The sequence below is a fragment of the Papio anubis genome, chromosome 5 (assembly GCF_008728515.1).
Source record: "Papio anubis isolate 15944 chromosome 5, Panubis1.0, whole genome shotgun sequence".
Taxonomy (NCBI): Eukaryota; Metazoa; Chordata; class Mammalia; order Primates; family Cercopithecidae; genus Papio; species Papio anubis.
In genome coordinates, this window is record NC_044980.1 from 154,659,207 (window position 1) to 154,676,751 (window position 17,545).

General features: G+C 37.5%; 1 long non-coding RNA gene across 2 annotated transcripts in view; it reads right to left on the minus strand.

Moving 5' to 3' along the window:
- The window catches only part of LOC103885553, a 92,384-nt gene extending 78,776 nt beyond the window's left edge, over window positions 1-13,608 (minus strand). Inside the window, exon 1 of one of the 2 annotated variants that reach the window (XR_648690.4) lies at window positions 13,255-13,608. This is a non-coding gene — a long non-coding RNA (uncharacterized LOC103885553). The remainder of the gene's footprint in view (window positions 1-13,254) is intronic. The other variant, XR_648687.4, reaches the window with a different exon arrangement.
- Between the last annotated feature and the right edge of the window lie 3,937 nt (window positions 13,609-17,545).

Sequence of the window (17,545 nt, forward strand, 5' to 3'; positions counted from 1 at the left end):
GAGCAGGGAAGTGATGAACAAAGTCATGAGTCTGCGTATCTTCTCCAAAGGGGACAACTTCCACTCAGTGCCAAATAGTTGTTATCATGCAAAAATTCAGGCCGTATATGCCTGATCTTCTCATTTTTAAAAAAGAGGCTGACTGATGGTTGTGTGAAATTTCCTCAAATTTAAAACTCAAAATCTAATTTATTAAAAAACAAAATGCAACTCTGTGGGCCACAAAAAAATCATTTCTCATACCATCCATATATGGCCTGCTATTTCAAATAGCTCAAGACTTTGGCTCCCACTCAATGTCAACACTGCAGAATTAAGTATGTTTACTCCACCTTTCTCAACCTACTGTTCTGAGAATGAATAAATTCACAGGAGCATTGTGCTGTTTGTTGGCTAAATGAGCTGCATACATTAATATTGTTCTTGATCATTTTTCTTTGTCCTCCACTTTCTATGCTGCATTGTTATTATATCTCCAAAAATTGTGGAATAAAGTGGATGAAAAGGCAGATAATATAGAAAAAAATAGGAAGATGATCAGAAAGATTCTATCTAGTTAATATGGAGATAAAAGAGGGCAATAATTTGAAGAAAAAAAAAAGTTTCAGAGATAGAATCAAAAGTATTTAAGTCCTTTGGATAGTTAAGATAAAGGAATAGTAGGGTGTATTTGTCCATTTTCATGCTGCTGATAAAGACATAGCTGAGACTGGGTGATTTACAAAAAAAAAAAAAAAAAAAAAGAGGTTTAATTGGACTTATGGTTCCACATGGCTGAGGAGGCCTCACAATCATGGTGAAAGGCAAGGAGGAGCAAGTTCCATCTTACGTAGATGGCAGCAGGAAAAAAGAGCTTGTGCAGGAAAATCCTCCCTTGTAATAACCATCAGATGTCATAAGACTTACTCACTATTATGAGAACAACATGAGAAAGACTTGCCCATATGATTCAATTACCTCCCACCAGGTCTCTGTCACAAAATGTGGGAATTCAAGATGAGATTAGAGTAGGGACACAGCCAAACTATGTCATTCTGCCCCAGCCCCTCTGAAATCTCATGGCCTCACATTTAAAAATCAGTCATGCCTTCCCAACAGTCCCCCAAAGTCTTGACTCATTTCAGCATTAACTCTAAAGTCCGCAAGTCCAAAGTCTCATCTGAGACAAGGCAAGTCCCTTCTGCCTATGAGCCTGTAAAATCAAAAGCAAGTTAGTTACTTCCTAGGTACAACGGAGGTATAGGCATTGGATAAATACAGCCATTCCAAACTGGAGACATTGGTGAAAACAAAGGGGCTACAGGCCCTGTGCAAGTCTGAAATCCAGTGTGACAGTCAAATCTTAAAGATCCAAAATGATCTCCTTTGACTCCACGTCTCATATCCACATCACAGTGATGCAAAAGGTGGGTTCCCATGGTCATGGGCAGCTCCTTGTGGCTTTGCAGGGTATGGCCCCCCTCCTGGCTGCTTTCATGGTTGGCATTGAGGTCTGTGGCTTTTCCAGGAGCAGAGTGCAAGGTGTCAGTGGATCTACCATTCTGGTGTCTGGAGGACTGTGGCCCTCTTCTCACAGCTGCACTAGGCAGTGCCCCGGTAGGGACTCTGTGTTGGGGCTCCCACCCCACATTTCCCTCCCACACTGCCCTCACAGAGGTTCTCCACAGGGCCCTGCCCCTGTAGCAAACTTCTACCTGGGCATCCATGCATTTCCATATTGCCCAGTCTCAGGTATGTCTTTATCACGTAAAATCTAGATGTAGGTTACCAAACCCCATTTCTTGACTTCTGTGCACTCACAGGCTCAACAAACACATGGAAGCTGCCAAAGTTTAGAGCTTCCACCCTCTGAAGCAACAGCCCAAGCTGTACCTTGGCCCCTTTTACTCATGGCTGGAATGACTGGGATGCAGGACACCAAGTCCTAGAATGCACACAGCATGGGGACCCTGGGCTGGGTTGGGAAACCATTTTCTCCTAGGCCTCCAGGCTTGTGATGGGAGGCCTGCTGTGAAGACCTCTGACATGCCCCGGGAACATTTTCCCCATTGTTTTGGATATTAACATTCTACTCCTCATTACTTATGCAAATTTCTGCAGTCAGTTTGACTTTCTCCTCAGAAAATGGAATTTTCTTTTCTATCACATTGTCAGGCTGCAAATTTTCTGAACGTTTATGTTCTGATTCCCTTACAAAACTGAATGCCTTTAACAGCACCTAAGTCACCTCTTGAATGCTTTGCTGCTTAGAAAGTTCTTCCACTAGATATCCTAAATCATCTCACTCAAGTTCAAAGTTCCAGAAATCTCTAGGACAGGGGGAAAATGTCACCAGTCTCTGCTAAAATATTACAAGAGTCACCTTTGCTCCAGTTCCCAACAACGTCCTCATTTCCATCTGTGACCACCTCAGCCTGGACTTTATTTCCAAATCACTATCAGCATTTTGGGCAAAGCCATTCAATAAGTATCTAGGAAGTTCCAAACTTTCCCATACCATCTTGTCTTTCTGAGTCCTCCAAACTGTTCCAACCCCTGCCTGTTACCCAGTTCCAAAGTCGCTTCCACATTTTTGAGTATCTTTTCAGCAGCACCCCACTCTACTGATACCAATTTACTGTATTAGTCCATTTTCATGCTGCTGATAAAGACATACCCAAGACTGGGCAATTTATAAAACAAAGAGGTTTAATTGGTCTTATGGTCCCACATAGCTGGGGAAGCCTCATAATCATGGTGGAAGGCAAGAAGGAGCAAGTCACAGTTTACGTGGATAGTGGCAGGCAAAGAGAGCTTGTGCAGGAAAACTCCCGCTTATAATAACCATCAGATTTGTGAGACTTACCCACTCTCATGAGGAGAGCATGGGAAAGATCTGCCCTAACGATTCAATTATCTCTTACTAGGTCCCTGTCACAACACAGGGAATTAAAAATGAGATTTGGGTAGGGACACAGCCAAACCATATCACAGGGATTTCTCTGATTTTTACTTCATAAAAATATTAAGGTCAGGAAGGCTTGTTCAAATCCCTGATTGATGATAGAGATGTACCTAAAACAACCCAGATATTGTTGTGATTTCCAGCTATCAGTTGTCTATCTCTTTCAAATCCCCAGAGATCCTCAGGTTCTCTCTCTTTCAGTCTCTCTCTCTCTCTCTCTCTCTCTCTCTCTGAATATGTGTGTGTGTGTATTACACAGGGAGGTGACAAACTGATAGAGACATGCTGCTTATATTTGTGCTTGATCATATGAAAATATTAAAATGTGGAAAGAAAAATTGATGTTGAGCATAAAACATAAGTAAAACAAAAGCAAAAAGAATAGATATCACTCTTTCAGTAATAAAACTCATTGTTCTTCATAATATTCCCAAAGTACTTTAAGGAAAGATCTGAATGCCTGTCTATCAGTCTATCTTCTTATCTCTCTACATCCCTCCCTTTCTTTGATCACCTAAAAGACAAGAACATGCCTATAATATTTTCTCAAATAATTTATCTTTCATTTCTTTCATTTGAGTAGGAAGGTTTTGTCTACCGCTTGGTTTCAATTTCCCTACATTTTCTCCCACACATCACTTTTGTCACAGTCATATTAGCCTTGCTCATTTTGGTCCTTGAACCTGTCAAATTATTTTTCACTTGCTCTTTTCACTGCCTGAAATGTTCTTTCCCCAAATTTTCACAGGCCTGACTATTTCTCCCTTTTCAGACACCAGCTCAACTGCCTATTACTATTCAGTCTGAAGTAAGTCCAGTCAAAGATTCTGTCCCTAACATTATCTTAAAATAATCATCTTATAGATTTGTTTATTGCTTTTGTTGTTTGTTTCCTCCACAGATGGAAAGCTCTATTTGAAAAGCTATTATCTGTCAATGGCACCATAGCATCCCCAAATCTAGAAGAATGACTGACATATTGGTGATGCAAAGGTCTTGGAGGAGCCACATCTTTACATCTTCCTCATAAGTGTTTGAGAAACAAAGAGAGGGAAATAAAAGAGAAAAAAAAAGGAGTGGCAGATGAAGGTCAAATTATTATCTGCATTACTGGCTGTAGGATAGCATGAGAAACAAATAGGTCAAGTAACTAACACGAGAATTAGACTGACTCTCTCTCCCTGTCTTAGTCAATACCAGCTGGGTCAGGCTTGATGCAGAAAAATATGCTGCCAGAGGATAAAATGAGAATTCGTGACTTACAATGAAAAAAGAAGGAGCTACACTGAGACTGACCAGTGTATTATTCTGGTATCAGATAAGATCACTCTGCTGTTCTGGAAGGTCAGTATGTCAAGAGGCAGAGAGAAGCCAATAGGTACATTACCTGACCTCCTTTCACCTGGAAAGAAGTGTCTCAAGAGAGAAAGCAGTGATAGCTCCTAAACATTAATAAATAAATATTATTTAAACAACTTTTTTGTGAACTCATTATAAATGACAAAGTGGAGATGCTGTGGCTTTAATAGCAATTTTCTCCCATATTTAAAGCAGGTGTCCTGTTTTCTAGTCCAGTATTTTCATACAACACTGCAATAAAGTATTTCTGAATTTGAAACATATGGGTGGTCAGCAAAGGCCACAGGAACTAATAATGAGGCATGAATGAAAGAAAAAAGATATGTCCTGAAATTGCAACAGAGGACATGAGACCAGTGTTTACACTCCAAGCACCCATCAGCTTAGGATCTAAGAGTCGGTTTCCTCTGCTCATTGGCTGCTCATTTTCAGTGAGTCTCCATTACTAAAAGAAGACAAATAAACCATCGGCGGAAACTAATCTATCCACATTCAATTAAACTGTGAAGCACTTACTTTTTTCCCCCAAGAGAGTGCAATTAGTCCCCTTTGAAAATTTATTCCTGCTCCAGGAGAATAGCAGAACCACTGAAAATGGATGTTGAAAGCAAAAATGTTTTGAAGAAAGTCTCCTCACCCTTTCTTATCCATCTTGCATTTCAGTTTTCCCTTTTTAGGCCCAAGTTTCCCTTGTTTGGTCCCCGATGCCTCCCTAAGATAATTCCCTGTACATCACTGTTTTTCTAGTAGTAACGTTCTTCTTACTGTTCACAGAGGCACGTAGGCTAAGATCTAAGAATGAATAGCGTCAGAAGGGTACACTAGAAGTCACCCTGGCTTTGGAGGACAAAGTTCTGATTTCTAGCTCTTCTTTTTGTAACTGGGAAACCTTGTTTCACTCTCTGGGCTTCAAGGTCCTTATTTTTAATCTGAAGTACTAGATTTCAGATAGCAATAGAACACTTGAAACTTTTTATTTCATCAAACTCTGAAATAAAAAGCAATAAACATTTGCAACTTCTCTGGTTAGAGTAGAAAGAGGTGGGCGGGGGGAAAGGGCAAACACCAAAGAAACTCCTTCTCAGGCCCTTAGATGTACAGGGAACAAGCCACTGAACTAAACAATCTCTGATATTCTTTGCATTTCTAGTAACTCTGATTCTTTTCAGTGAAGCATGGTCTATAGCCATCAGATAGATCTAAGTTTGAATTCAAGTATCTGTGTGACCCTTGGAAATTTATTTAACCTCTCTATCCAGATGTTTCCTATTTTGCAAACAGGAAAGTTAAAAATATAATACTATGTTTTTCAAACAAATGTTGATACAAAACTTTTTCTGAGACTTTCTTATCTCAACAATATCTTAGCATTTTTTTCTGTATAAATCTTCTTCATCTTTGTAACTGCTCAAATTATTCCAGAGCATTAACAAAACATAATTAACCTTTGCCTTTCCACTGAACTTTAGAATTTTATCATATTTTTTTCTATTGTAAATAATCTTGCAATGAATATCTATATGTATATCTTCTTCCAGATGTAAAAGATATCTGGGTTATGAAGCTAAAGAGGAATCAGATATTCAATGTTTTTCATTATAGTAGATAACACCTAATTACTGTCCAAAGTTAATTTGCCAATTTATAACCCAGAAATCTTAAATTAGAATACCCATTTTTTGCTACAATGCCGCCAATATTTGAATTCAGCATACTTTTAAATTTGGGAAATCTTAGAAATTTGTGGAAATTTTGTCATATTACTATGTTTCTAAACTAGTGCAGAACCTAATATATCTACTAGGTGCTTAATAAATACTTATTAACTCTGCCATATATGTCAGTTTGCCAAAAAATAGACATGATAATAATAAAGTATTATATAATCACATTTATTGTTTTAGCTAAATTAGAGGTTAATGATAATAATAGGAAAGTTTAGATTCCAGGTTGACTATAAGTTTCATATTGCAATGAGTACTGACTTTGAATTTCTACAAATCTGAATTTGCATCTCAGTTTTCCCCTCCCCACCACCATTAACTATGTTAGTAATGGAATTTTACTTTGCCACACTAGGCATTAGTTTCTGATTTGTAGAGTGAAGGTTGCATAGCCTGTTTTTCAGGATGTTCTATGATTCACATATCATGAGCATAAGATACCTAACTTGGCCCTTAATAGTTACTAGGAATTACTAGTTGACCCTATACACTATCTTAGTTTGGTGATCCAAGCTAGAAGTTTTATACATGTCTTTCTTTAATTCTTCCCAAATCTCCATGTGTTAGACAGCAATATAATTTTCTATTTGAGAATTGGGACTCAAATTCAGTTTTTTCAGACTTCTAGAATATACAACTTTAAAAGAGTTACATCTCTAATAGTGAAACAATCATACTTGATCCATTGACCCCTGTAGCATTGAAGAAGACCAGATCTATGGCAGCTGTTTAGTGACCTTTTGGAAAACTTTCAAATTCTGATTGCAGGATGAATTTGAGTTCTGGAGTTTTAACAAGAACAGGCAAAACGCCAGCATTTGTGGTTGGGCATGATGGCTTATGCCTGTAATCCCAACATTTTGGGAGACTGAGGCAGGCAGATCACCTGAGGTCAGGAGTTCAAGATTAACATGGGCAACATGGCGAAACCCAGTCTCTACTAAAAATACAAATATCAGCTGGGGGTGGTGGTACATGCCTGTAATCCCAGCTCGTGGGGTTGAGGCACGAGAATGGCTTGAACACCAGAAGTGCAGGTCGAAGTGAGCCAAGATTGGGCCCCTGCACTCCAGTCTGGGCAACATGATGAGATTCTGTTTCAAGAAACAAAAACAAAATTTTAGCATTTGCTTATCCATTGTCGGCGGGGCGGGGGCGGGGGGGGACCACAACACCTAGAATGACTTCTGAGTTAAGAGATGGGTAAAACAATTTGAGTGTAATTTACTCCATTATTTTTAATTCCACATAAGACACTGATCATTTGGCATTTGGCAAGAGAAGAAAAATTTATTCACATAACTCTTGGGAAATGTTAGGAATCTGAAGAACATTACAAACAACGAAGCCAGTATTCTGCATGGATGAAATAATATACCTGCTAACTCAGTTTCTCACCCTGGATCCTACCAGCAACTGACACCAGTTGTCTTACTACCAACATTGCTGCAGTGATTTTCAAGTGGTCTTCATCATGGAACTAGTCCTTTCACAAACAAGTACTGAAGCAAGAACAAAGTTGAAGCTGAGAGCAAAAACAAAACCAAAAACAAAACCACCCAAGCAAACAAACATGTCTCCAGTGCATACCCATCCCTAGTGGGGATCCTGACCCTCATCTATATGAACCTCAAATCTCCTTAAATATTATGTATAGCTTATCTCTCTCCTCCCTACTTTACTACTTATCATTTGATTTTATTCATACCCTCAAATGAGGAAAACAAATCTTATAATTAATTATTTATTCAGCTTACCAGCTTACACACATCCCATCATTTCCAACTTTTGCAAAGTTACTTTGTTTCATCCTTTCCTTCCATTTCACTTTACCCACCATTCTCTAGGGTGTCATTATCTCATGACTGGATAGTCAACATTAGTGTATCATCAAACTTTATTTTAGTCTTCTCTTTTTGTAGAATATTCTAATCATCCAGATGAAATTCCCGGGACATGTCATAATGTATATGTTGTTACAAAGATCCTAAAACACCCTGCTGACTGCAATAAACAATCCTATTTACTTTCAAGTTCCTTTATTTTAGGACATAATTGGCCATCTTTGTCCTCATATAAATCCTCAAAATGAGTGTAGCTTTCCTGTCTTCACTCTACACCCTTTTTTATTTTATTCTCATTTTTTATAAGTCCAGAGCATCCCCTCATATAAAATATAAAAAGAAACAACCCTCAAGCTTTGTATTGAGGAGAGCGTGGGAAGAAAATACATAGGGAAGTTACAAAGTTCTTAACTTCAGATTAGTGCTGCAATAAACATGGGAGCGCAGATACCTCTTCAATATATTGATTGCCTTTTTTGGGGGTGTATACGTAGCAGTGGGATTGCTGACTCATATGATAGCTTTATTTATCGTTTATTGAGGAGCTTCTAAACTGTTTTCCATAGTGGTTGTACTAATTTAGATTCCCACTAACAGTGAATGAGGATTCCCTTTTCTAAACATCCTTGCCAACATTTGCTATTGCTCATGTTTTGGACAAAAGTTGTTTTAACTGGAGTGAGATGATACCTTATTGTGGTTTTGATTTTCATTTATCTGATGATCAGTGATGTCGAGCACCTTTTCCTATACCTGTTTGCCATTTGTATGTTTTCTTTTGAGAAATGTCTATTCAGGTATTTTACCTGTCTTTAACTCATAAGCTAATTTTTTTCCTCTAGAGTTGTTTGAGCTCTTTATATACTCTGGCTATCAATCCCTTGTCAGACGGATAGTTTGCAGATATTTTCTCCCATTCTGTGGGTTGTCTCTTCACTTTGTTGATTGCTTCTTTTGCTGACCAGAGCTTTTTAATTTGATGTGATTCTATCTGTCCATTTTTGCTTTGGTCCCCTGTGCTTGTGGGGTATTACTCAAGAAATCTTTTCCCAGAGCAATGTCCTGGGAAATTTTCCAAATGTTTCCTTTTTGTAGTTTCAGTCTAAGGTCTTAGATTTAAGTCTTTAATCCATTTCAAGTTTATTTTGTATATGGCAAGACATAGGCATCTAGTTTCATTCTTCTGCATGTGGATATCATTTTCCCAGCACCATTTATTGAAGAGACTGTCCTTTCTCCAATATCTGCATAGACATTTCTCAAAATAAGACATACAAATGGCAAAGAGGTATATGAGAAAGTGTTTAACTTCATTGATATAATAATCTGAGAAATGCAAATCAGAATTACAGTATGGTGTCATCTCACTACAGTTAAAATGGCTTTTATCCAAAAGACCGACAATAATACATGCTAGTGAGGATATGGAGAAAAGAGAACCCTTGTACACTGTTGATGAAAATGTAAGTTAGTAAAACTACTATGTAGAACAGTTTTGAGGTTCCTCGCAAAACTAAAAAGAGCTACCATACGATCCAGCAATCCCACTGCTGGGTATATACCCAAAAGAAAAGAAATCAGTTTATTGAAGACATATCTGCACTCCCATATTCATTGCAGCTCTGTTCACAATAGCCAAGATTTGGAAGCAATCTAAGTGTCCATCAACAAATGAATGGATAAAGAAAATGTGACACATATACACAATGGTGCACTATTCATCCATAAAATATATGAGATACTGTTATTTACAAAAACATGGATGGAACTTCTGACAATTATGTTAACTTAAGCCAGGCACAAAAAGACAAACTTCACGTGTTCTTACTGATTTGTGAGAACTAAAAATTAAAACAATTGAACTCACAGAGAGAGAGAGAAGCTGATGGTTACCAGAGGCTGCAAAAGGTAGTTGGAGGTTTGGAGAGAAAGTGGGGATGGTTGATGGGTACAAAGAGTAGTTATATAGAATTAATACGATCTAATATTTGCAAGCACAACAGTCAATAATAATAATTTAGTTGTGAATTTCAAAATAATGAAAAGAGTATAAATGGATGGTTTGTACCACAAAATATAAATGCTTGAGGTGATGAATGCCACATTTACCCTGATATGATTGTTACACATTGCATAACTGTATCAAAATATCTCATTTACTCCATAAATACGTACAACTCCTATGAACCCATAAAAACTGAAAATAGAAATTTTTACAAAAAGAAAGAAAAAAATGCTTATCTTGGGGAAAATGGGAGTATAGGTATCATTTTATCTCATTTTTCTACTTTACTGTTTACAGTTTTTAGTGGGAAAGCATTTCTTTTATAACACAGAAAAGCAAAGACAGCCATTTTCTTACTTTGCTATCTACTCTCTTCCATCTTAGTGTTAGAATCTTTAAAAATACTTGAACATGTTGCTGCACAGAATAAATAACCATGTTTTCCCATCTTCTTTACAGTTAGATGTGGCCTTGTGACTTAGTTATGGCCAATAAGATGTAAAGGGAAACATTATATACAATTTTGAGAAAGTTGGATCATTTGGAGCTAAAATTGACTGGAAAAAAATGGGACCTTTTTCTTCTATCTTCCATCTTTCCTTGTCATGCAATGATATTTTAGAATTCCCACAACTGTCTTGGATCATGAAGTGAACTTGAAAATAGAAGCACTAGAGAGAGTGATGGAGCAGAACGATAGGAGCCTGGGGCCCTGAATCACAGCGTGGAGCCTTCTTACCTGCTTTGGCTTATCTACCTCTAGACTTCTCTTCTCTTTTTCCAGAGATGGAAAAAAAGTTGACTTTGTTTAGGTGATCATTGCTGTAGTTATTACTTGTTGTATACACAGAGAAACCTAAACCTAACTAATGCAGGGAGGTAAAAAATAAATAATCATAATGTTGTTAATAATTTAAAGTAATACAATTTATGAACACATAAATCAGCACACAAATGATTTACATAAGTTATTTGTAAGAATAAAGAGTTAATTATGCAGTCCTGGGATTCCTAGGTTCCAATAGCAATCCACCTTTCACATCTGTATGAATTTACTGCATCTATTGAATCTCAGTATCTTATTCAATATAATAGGGTGTGCAGTTCCCACATTGATCTCTATCTCCTGGTCTTCATTCTCTTGTGTATTCCTCCCCTTGAGAATAGATTGAAATTATTGTTTCTATTCTGTTCTAATTTATATCTACATTTGTATATGCAGAGAAGCCAAAACCTAAGAAATGAGCTTTAGCTTGATTTAGGAATATACAACAAGCAACAACTACAGTAACAATCACCTAAACAAGCTCAACTTCTGATATTGGGTTACAAAAGACCATTGTTTCCATCTTGCACTTGCTTACTCTTTGTCTCTCGCTGTTTCTCTCTTTCCGTCCCTCCCTCATTCTCCTTCGCTTTGTTGCCATGAAGAAGCCAGCTGCTATATCCTGAGCAGCCCTGTGGAGAAGCCCGTACTTCATGGCTGAGATCCGAAGCTGTCAGTTCAGCAGCCAGTAAAAAAACCGAAGCCTAATAATCACGTGCGTGACCTTAGTGGATCCTTTGGACTCACTTAAGTCTTGATATGTCTGCAGCTCTCACCCACAGCTTATGTGAAACCTCATTAGAGACTCTGAGTCACAGAAATCCAGGCAAATCACTTCCAAATTTCTGACCACAGAAAGCGTGAGAAAATAAATCTTGGTTGTTTTCAGCCATTAAGCTTTGGAGTAATTTGTTACTCAGCAGAAATTGTATTACATAGAGGTGTATCTCCTCATAGGTATTTATTTTAATAAAACAGCTTGAACCCAGGTATTCAAAGCTGCAGTGAGCCAAGATTGTATCATTGCACTCCAGGCTGGATGATAGAGTGAGATTCTCCCTCTTAAAAATACATATGTAAAAAGAAAAGAAACAAAAATGCTTTTATTAAAAATAATTTACAGAAAATTATTTCTGGGAATTTGATCTCCTATTTGCAGAGCATACTCCTCTTTCCACTTTAATTTCTAGATAAAGATGAAGAAAATGTCTTATTTATCTTTTTTATAAGCCTTATGTTAGTGTATCATGGTCTGAATATAGAGTAGGCATAACAAAAGTTGCTTCACTATGGGCCATGCTTTAGGTCAGAGTTTTTAACCTCAGCACTACTGGCATTTTAGGCCAGAAAATTTGCTGATTATTTTGTTGTAGGAGAGTTGCATGGTGCATTGTAGGATATTTAGCAGCAATGCTGGCATCTACACACTAGATATCAACACCTTCCCCCCTCCAAGGTCTGACAATCAAAATTGTCTCCAGAAGTTGTCAAATGTTTCCAAGAGGAGCAGACAAAATTGTACCTGTTTAATGTTTTAATGTTCTGGACTATGGGCAAAAAGGGATTCTATTTGGAAGCAAAAATTTGAACAGGGTTGAGTGATGTTCTTGGCACATGGCACATCCTTTCTGCTGAACCTGTTAATGTCAGCCAGAGATGGACTATAACCTCCACATAGTTAGCACTCACTGATACGTCTGTGATTGTGCCATAGCTCCCACTCACTCTTTGAGGCAATCAATCATTGCTGATCATGGTCCTAGACAGTCCATATGTGTGTGTGTGTGCGCGCGCGCGTGTGTGTGTGTGTGTGTGTGTGTTTTCCCAGGGTCTCACAAAACTTTCTAATCGTTTGGGACCTGTTTCTAGGTTATAGTAGCAGAGTCAGATGTATCCATTTTTATTTTCTTTCACATGTATTCTTTCTAATATAAGCTTCTCCTTTTGGGGCTTAGCCATTTGAATTCTGAGTTAACAAGCTTGTAAAAGCCAAAACCTTATGCTTTCATGCTTAAATTCTCTCCAAAAAGTTTAAAGAAGTTTGTTTTTATTTCTACTTCTGTTCTGTGCATATAATTGATCACTCTGATCTATTTTAACATGAATAACAATGCAAAATAAGTGGTAGTAGTTGATAGGGAAATAAATGCCCTGTAGTTAGTATATCAAAATATTCCCTCACTGCAAATTTAAATAGATTAGTTCAAAAGTATTGGAAAAAAATATAATATTTCAGTGTTACATGTCTATGAAACCTGGGTCGCATTATTATGAAGCCATGACTCATAAGATTTAGTCTCTAAGGATGGTTGCTATTTTGCAGCATGATTTACAATGGGAAATTAATGAAGAGGAGATTGTATTCTTTTATATGTTACAGAGGCCACTACAGATGGTCCAAATCATTAACTGCCTACCAAATTTTCTAATATATCCTTTTAATTTTCAAGCATGGAGAGAGATACCTATCCTGTCCTCAATTTAGTTTAATAACTTCTTGTCCTTTTCCCCTCATTCTTTCTTATAGAATTTTTAAGAACAAAAGGGCTTACCTCCAAAAAAGGGCAACATTTTCCTATATGTTGTGAAGAAAAAGAAACAGCTTCAGCGAGATTGCCATCCTCTTTCAGTCCAGGTTGAAGGGAAAGGCTCAGCACATAAAAGCACTAGCAATCTGTGCTGAGTGCTGAGAGAACACCAGAAAGGAAGTTCTCCATCTGTGTAAGGGGAGGAGGGAAATGGGTGGGCCAGGAAAGCATAGATGGAGGACGTGGGGTCTTGAAAATGAAAAATGTGCCAGAAGGAGAAAAAGGAACTGCAAAAGTGTGATCTCACACTTCTCTCTTCTCAATCTCTCTCTCTCTCCCTCACTCTCTCTCTCTCTCTCTGAGAGAGGATCTTACTCTGTCACCCAGGCTAGAGTCCAGTGGCATGATCGTAGTTCACTGCAGCCTTGAACTTCTGGGCTCAAGTGATCCTCCTACCTCTCCCTTCTGAGTAGCTGGGACTACAGCTCCACACTAGCACAGCGGGGTAATATTTATTTATATTTTTCCTGTAGAGATGGAGCCTCACTATGTTACCCTAGCTGGACTCTAACTCTTGGCCTCAAGCGATCCTGCTGCCTTGGCCTCCCAAAATACAGACTATAGGTATGAGCCACTACACTCGAGTTTTTGCTTCTCTTCACTCTTCTAACCCTTACTTATCTCCCATGCAACTATTATTTATTACAACTTGTGTTTGAGTGTGGTGTCTGAGTGTACATGGTCTCTTTCCTTATATTACACATTTCTTGAGGGTAAAATTATGTGTTATATTTACTTATTATTCCTAAGAGAGCAATTTAGTAGATTGTAGATACTTGACAAAGGCTATATTTGCCTGTTGCTGAACTTAATTCCTTTATGCAAAATGTGAATCACATGTGGCTACATAGAGGCCTTCAAAATCTTCAGCCCATAGAAGGAAAGCACAGTAACTATAACTCACAAGACACTTCTGAACTCATGTGGAGCTTGGAATAGAAGTCTGGAGGAGGGAAATTCCACAAAAGATCACAGATGTATTATTTGCAGATTAGTCAACATATGGCATGTTTAACTGCAGCTCTGAAAAAAACAAGACTAAAACTGATGGTTCATTTTTAAAGTAACAAGGTATTGAGGCTTCTGAACATCATTTGAAAATGCCAGTGTTGGCCTGGTGCAGTGGCTCACACCTGTAATTCCAGCACTTTGGGAGGCCAAGGTGGGTGGATCTCTTGAGGCCAGGAGTTCGAGACCAGCCTGGCAAACATGGTGAAACCTTGTCTCCACTAAAAATACAAAAATTAGCTGGGCGTGGTGGTGGGTGCCTGTAATCCCAGCTACTTGGGAGGCTGAGGCAGGAGAATCTCTTGAACCTGGGAGGCGGGGGCTGCAGTGAGCCGAGATGATACCACTGCACTCCCTCCTGGGCCACGAGAGTGAAAAAAAAAAACAGAAAAGAGGAAAGGAAAGAAGAAAGAAAGAAGGAAAGAAAGAAAGAGAGAGAGAGAGAGAGAAAGAAAGAGAGAGAGAGAAAGAAAGAAAGAAAGAAAGAAAGAAAGAAAGAAAGAAAGAAAGAAAGAGAAAGAAAGAAAGAAAGAAAGAAAGAAAGAAAGAAAGAAAGAAAGAAAGAAAGAAAGAAAGAAAGAAGAAAGAAAATGCCAGTGTTTTTGTTGACTCAAACGAAATTACCGAAAGCATATTTCACATTTTAAAAATTGAATTGGAAATTCCAAAGTAGTTGAAAGTTTGGAGGGGAAAAATGATTTTTCTAAGGGGGTCGACTGTTTGTTTCATCATAAAGTCACAATCTACTACCCCTCTTTCTCCCACAGGAAAAGAAAAAAACACACAAGATATGAAATAAAACCATTTTAGTATTATCCGAAATTTATAATCTTCCTCTTCATTCATCTTGAACAGTAAAAAGAAGCTTGGAAATTTAAAAAATAAAAGATTAACACTAAATCCCAGGAAAACATTCAGAATTCACTGTTACTATTAAGATCATTTAACAATGAGGAGGCCTCCTTGCTCTAAATTAGATCATACATTGATCATTCATTTTAATCACAGAGAGACAGAAATTTTAGGACTCCGTATGACAGAGTGAACAAAAGTTTCACGTGACTCCTATGCCTTATCAATAGCAACGCCCACTTTATTTCCACTGATTACTGTTTTAGGTTTTAAATCTCTATTTGAAGGTGGACAGCTTCAATTTTCTGGAAGATTAAGAGCCTCACAGGCGCACTACATTTGTGCATGGGAAGAACAGATTGCCAAAGCCTCTTATCTGAGACTCTGGCAGGCTCTACTGCACTGCAATCCCATTGTTTGAACTATGACTCCATAATGAAATCCAATTACAATTTCTTTTTTACAGTATGTTAAATCCCCATGGATGTTCTCCCTAATATATTTATGGAGATATATGTATTAAAAGCACAAGACAGGCATACTTCTAACCAAAGAAAGAATATCACTCATCTTTCCTCAAGACAGACATGCATCTAGTTATTCATAAAGTACAAACCAATACTTTGGTTTAAGGACTGTTTTCATCTTTTATTTGTGTACTAATTTTCTCAAAGAAAAAATATATATCTTGCCGTTATGCACTGAATGTTGTGTCTCTTATAGAAATCATAGGTTGAAGACTTAACCCCCAGTGTGGCAATATTTGTAGATGGGGCCTCTAAGAATTAACTTAGGTTAAATAAGGTAATAAAGGTGGGACCTCGATCTGATAGAATTAGTGTCCCTGCAAAAAGAGACATCAGGCCAGGCGTAGTGGCTCCCGCCTGTAATGCCAGCACTTTGGAAGGTTGAGGCAGGTGGATCACGAGGTCAGGAGTTCGAGACCAGCCTGACCAATATCGTGAAACTCTGTCTCTATTAAAAATAGAAAAAAATTAGCTGGGCTTGGTGGCATGCAACCATAATCCCAGCTGCTCAGAAGGCTGAGGCAGAAGAATCTCTTGAACCTGAGAGGTGGAGGTTGCAGTGAGCTGAAATCACACCACTGCGCTCCAGCCTGGGTGACAGAACAAGACTTCTTCTAAAAAAAAAAAAAAAAAAGACACCAAAGAGCTCTCTTACCTCTCTTACCATATGAGGCGAGATTGGCCATCTGCCAGCCAGGAAGAGAGCTCTCAACAAAAATCAGTGTCCGGATCTTGATCTGGGACTTCCAGCTTCCATAACTGAAAAGAAAATTCTGTTGCCTAAGCCACCCAGCCTGTGGTATTTGGTTATGGCAGCCTGAACAGACTAATACACTTGCTAATACCAAGTAACCTTAGGCTAATTAGAAAAGGCACAGTTAGGCTGATAAAAATTAGAAACTACCTCTTCTGAATGTTAATTTTGTATTTATTTTTTCTAGTATATAATTAAGTGATATTACAGTATGATTCTCAGTTTGTGTTATTCTTTGAAAGTAATTTTGGAAGAGAAAATGTAAGTCAGAGTATTGAAAAACCACAAATTTGAGTTTTTATCTGTAAAATTCTAAGAATTCACATAAATCCTAACATAATTTCCTGTTAGCTATAAGTTATCTGAAATTGTTAGGTAAGTGACTTAAGATTGATTTTATTTCTAATTTTTGTTATAACCTACATTATTTTTTTTTTTTTACATTTTTAAAAATTAGTATTTATTTGTTTTACTTGTTCTCATTACATCCCCATCTTTAGTTCATTGTATCTGCCCTCTAGTGCCTTTAAAAACATTGTATAATATTTGGCTATACCTTCCTGATACAGCAAGAGCTCTGGCCTATAGCAATTACATTCTCCCCGGAAGCAACAATTTGAAGAAAATTTTGTAAGTAGATTGTATTGGGACTTTTCTAATTTACAACTTTATTAAAAAATAGTCACAAAATATGCTGAATTTTGTCAAATTGTTGTTCTGAATCTGTTACAGCAGGGAATTTTTCTATTTTAATCTCTTAATTTGGTGGATTACATGAATTAATTTTTGTAGTGTTAAACAACAGCCTTTGCCTTCTGTGATGCCTGTAACTTCCTTGTTATCCATTTTAAAGTAGTTTTAGTTTGCTACTATTTTGTTAAGATACAGCTACATTCATAAAGGAACTTGGAATGAATATATGTATGAAGCTAGAATATGCTTGATACAAAAATTCAAAATAGGGCAGCATGAAAAAGAAAGAAATATATATACATACATAGTATATATATATAGTTATCTATCTGTAGTCTTACGCATACGTATATATGTGTGTGTATATATATTTTTCTTTTTCATGCTGTTCAATTTTGAGGTTTGAATCACAAATATGCTA